At 34.8% G+C, this 4,830-nt stretch overlaps 1 pseudogene; it reads right to left on the bottom strand.

Annotated features, from left to right (window-relative positions):
* Positions 1-1,116: 1,116 nt before the first annotated feature.
* The window catches only part of LOC107858195, a 10,887-nt pseudogene continuing 7,173 nt past the window's right edge, over positions 1,117-4,830 (bottom strand).

The raw sequence follows: 4,830 nt of genomic DNA, 5'->3' as shown, positions 1-4,830 counted from the left end.
GCCACCTCCAGAATGGGTCTGCGATTCAGATTAGTCGGGATACAATGTCTTCTATTCATAGATTTGCGCCCCGCCTTTATACAGTTGGAAAACAAAATTATCTATTTTTGAAACAAAAATTAAAATAGTAGATCTTTTAGCCCCTTATCATCATGAAGGAAAAATCGAAGCTGGAATGGGTAAAACAGTACTCATTATGGAATTAATTAACAATATTGCTAAAGATCACGAGGACGTATTCGTATTTGGCGGAATGGGTGAACGTACTTGAGAAGAAAATAATCTTTATATGGAAATGAAAGAATCTGAAGTGATTAATGAAGTATTGCAAAATCAAAAATGGCTCTATTATATATGCGCGTCAAAAAATCTTACTCGTACTTTTTGAACACCATAACAAAACACAATTAATGCGACATAATTAATTTCTACAAAACTTATAATAAGCGAAGCAGGTTAAAAAACTTTAAATGTCAAGTGAATTAGGCCTGAATATATCAAAATATTTTGATCCACAATTTTCATAAAAAAATAGGAAGAGCCAAAATTAAACAATTCCGTGCAAAAGCTTGTAATACTCATTTTTCAGATTGTTGTTTAACTTGTACATAAAGTTAAAAATAATTGCAAGTTACCCGCAACAAGCACAACTCTAAGCGCATTCGTCAAGAACTTGACGAAACCAAACTTCAAAGAATTTTTATTGGAGTCAATGACTTTAACATGGCTTCAAAAAGAGATTGTTAAGATCAATTTCAGGTATTTTTAACTAAAGTTGATTGAAATCAAGTGCTAGATATGTAAACATCAACCATTAAAGAACCACTAATTTATATAATCCACCTCAACTAGCAGCAACAATAAGTAGTCAACAATAACATACCCGGTATATTCACACAAAGAGAGGTCGGGAGAGGAGGATAAAGTGAATGCAGACCATATCACTATTTCAAATGAAGTAAAGAGATTGTTTCTGATAGACCCTCGGTGCAGGAATAAACCACCTAAACTAGCTAGTTCAGAATTGAGGCTTAGTTGATTGATTCAAAAAAGGAAAAAGTCTCGAACCTAAGGAAAAACACACACATAGTTTACAGTTAATTTACTTTTTACTTCTCAGCCAGAGAACACAATAACGGCAGCCTCAGAAGACCTGGGAAAGCTTAGCAACTTCTGTATAACTCCAGCATGCTGCATGGGGTGAATCGATATTCCATCCTTGAAGGGAGTAAGGATGATTTTCTCAAGCACTATCCCATTCTTTAGAACAGCTTCCAGAAATGGTATGATCTGCTCAAAATAACAACTCTCATATATCCAGGTCCCATAAATCCTTAAAAGTCTTGAGACGCCGCCCCCAACAAGGTCTTGATATACAGTAATTTTCTTCAGTAAGGTCATTAGGATCCTCATTAAACCCCGAGTTATTCTGCAACATAATGTTCCAAAGGTAACTAACAAACTCACAACCCAATGTTTTCAGATACAAATTATGTATGCATATGCATGGAAAAAAAAAGTATGTGTATGTGAAGATCGCACTCATTCTGAACTAATTGACTCTAGATGTTGAATTTTCCTCTAGATAAGCGATGGTTGAGCAAAAAATCATTAAATCAAGAGGTTAGAAGAAGAACTATGTAGTAGAAGAAGGGGCATTTGCATACCGGTTCGAAAGTGGATTCACTGCTTATGATCAAAGTCTCGACCTGAGGACAACTTTGCAGAAGGATTGCTAAGCCAGGACGCTCCAATGCATCCAAACGAGTGCTCAAGTTCAAGAATTTGCATTTCATCCACGGGCACCGCCAGTTGCTACTCTCTAATATAGTAAGAACCTAGGCCAATTAATTATCAGAAGATAGGTTTAGAGGTTTGTGTAGTGAAGATATAATTAAATAAATAAAAATGTATTTCCTCGTACAACTTAAAACTTTAGATAAGATGGTCACACAATTCAGCACAATATCATAGTATATGGGTATGTTTGAAATATAATTAATTAACTAAATAAAAATGTGTTCTTTCTGAAGGAAACAACTCATCAGGAAACAACAGTAGCAACAGCATAGCCTAGACCATGCACACAATGCAACCCACACGGCCACACCTTATTTAATCATTATCCCCAAAAGTTCTTAGTCCCCTACGGTCAAAAATTTAATTGACTACAAATATAATTTGCTAACTTCCCATATATGTCCTCCACCGTAGCCATATTCATAAGAATTCACCAAGGGTCAAAGTTAACTTAATTATTACTCCCTACGTTTCAATTTGTTTAACCTATTTTTCTTTTTAATTTCAAATTTTTATATGACAAATTTAATATCACAAAATTAAAGAACATTTTGAAACATTTAACATATCTTTAGTTTAAGATAATAAACTATAGAAACACAAAATAATATAATAATAAAATATGGAAACTAACAAGGAAACGGTGCAAAATCTATAGAAAAATAATAAGCCACAAAATAGTATGATAATCGAAACACAATAAACAACAATGATGATTGGTATCTACGACTAAACTCTAAGTTTTCATACTACAACTAGTGCACGATAATATTCCTAAACCCGACTAACCTTCAACTCTATTAGGACATGTGAATTTTTGATGATTGAAAAGAGGCCATGGAACAATTAAAGATAACTGTGTTGGGTACTATGTAGTTTTGATTATTGACAAACTGACACATGAATGAAACATGTTACTTGAGTTGGTCCACGCATAGGAAAACAGATTTCCAGTTTCACTGATAAATGCAAACAAGATTGCTTAAAGACAAGAACGAATAAGCAAGCCTAATTCTGATATGCTCAAGCTACTGATCATGTGGGGAATATAACAAGTTGAATTTGATTCAAACACTTAATGATAAGGGAAAACAATTTGAGTTGAAAAAAGGAGTCCTACGTGAAGAAGGAGTTTCACTTCTGAGTATATCTTGAAGAGTCCTATGTGTGGGAGGAGAAAGATTCTAATAAATAAACATGCGCTGATTTAAAAGAGTTGGAGTTTTACTACAACACTAAGGAAACAAGAGTTGGAATTAAAGAAAGAGTCTCACTTGAAGTAGAACTCTATGCAATGAGAGTTCTAATTAAAGGAGGAGTTTGAAATAAAGAATGACTCTTTGAAGAGCTGTGCTTAAATAAAAGATGCATCGGTCAGAATAATTCATGCACTTACAAAGAAGAAAAGCACAATCGACAGATTGACTTCACGAAGTGCTACTCAATCACTGAAGAAACACATTGAAGAACCTGGTCCTAATTATAGAATCCAGCTAAGAGTTTTATCTTTGATTTTTAGAGTTGTTCATTGTGTTTGAGCTATTGATGTAATATTAATTTCAGTGTGTTATAAACTGAATTAGGAGATAGTCTTCGAGTTGGGAAAAACTCAGAGACTTTGGGAACGCATACCTTAGGAGGTGTGTGTGTAGTTAGGAATTAGAGTTTATAATTCCTAGTTGTTGAGTCAAAGGAATTCGAGTTTATAATTCCTAGTTATTGAGTTATAGGGATTAGAGTTTATAATTCCTATTTGTTGGTTACAAGAGTTTTGTAATCAGTCGTTGTTGAGGCTCAGAGTTATTTAGTGAAGTTGGGGTTAAATCCTGCAGAGGTGCAGGTCGTGATTTTTTACACCTTTTGAGCCGGGTGTTTTCCACGTAAAAATCATTGTGTTCTTTACTTTCTATTTTACTGCTTCCTTGGAACACGCCAGTGGAACACATCAGGAAACCCGTTCCATCGATAAGCAACAGTTAGATGAAAATAAGATAATCAGTAGGGCACGAATTCTTAACAAGTGGCATCAGACCAAGGTTGTCTTAAAAAGGGCTAGCACCGAAGACAAAGATCAATATGATGAATTTCGCGCCACCTAATGGTCACAGTGAAGGTCAATCCACTATTAGAACTCCAATCTTTAATGGTTTTCACTTTATTTGGTGGAAATCTAGGATGGAAACATTCATTCAAGGCGAAGACTATGAGTTATGGGATAGGATCACTGATGGTCCTACTATTCCAATGAAGTTAGGAGATGGGAAACAGGTCAAGAAAGTAAGAAGTGAATTCACTCCTGATGACTTATTGGCATTAAAGAAAAATGCTAAGGCCAAAAACATTTTGGCCTGTGGATTAGGACCTGCTGAATACAACAGGGTATCAACATGCACCACTGCTAAGCAAATTTGGGATGCTCTAGTAAATGCTCGTTAAGGCACATCTCAAGTAAGAAAATTCAAAATTTCTCTTCTCTTTACTGAGTATGAGGCATTTAAAATGAAGGAGAATAAAATCTTGCATGAGATAATGACAAGGCTTACTGCCTTAACAAATGAGTTGACCTCCTTAGAAAAAGTTATATCTGAAGAAAAACAAGTCGAGAAGGTACTGAGGGTATTACCAAAATCAAAGTGGAATGTTAAGGTGACTGCAATCAGGGAAGCAAATAAGGATCTTGCAGGCATGACCCTGGATGAATTAGTGAGGAATTTAAAAATTTATGAAATGGAAATTGATGGAACTAAAATAGTAGCAGCTTGGGGATTTGACTTAGATGATGATGAAGTTGATGAAGCAACACTCATGGCTCTTGGAGATTCAGATTTGGAGGAAGAAGATGATGCTTCTGAGGTAAGTATACTTGAACTTAAAGAAAAGTTCCATTTGTTTTCTAAAACAAAACTTATTTCCTTGATGAGTGCACTAATTGATGACTTCCAAGAATCAACTTCTGATAGGGATAAGCTGTTCAACAGTCTTGCAAGAATCAAATTTGATTTTATTAATTTAGAAGCTTGCAAGAACACT

Source organism: Capsicum annuum, chromosome 2 (assembly GCF_002878395.1).
Source record: "Capsicum annuum cultivar UCD-10X-F1 chromosome 2, UCD10Xv1.1, whole genome shotgun sequence".
In the NCBI taxonomy this organism is placed as follows: Eukaryota; Viridiplantae; Streptophyta; class Magnoliopsida; order Solanales; family Solanaceae; genus Capsicum; species Capsicum annuum.
This window is presented reverse-complemented; position numbering and strand designations above follow the sequence as displayed.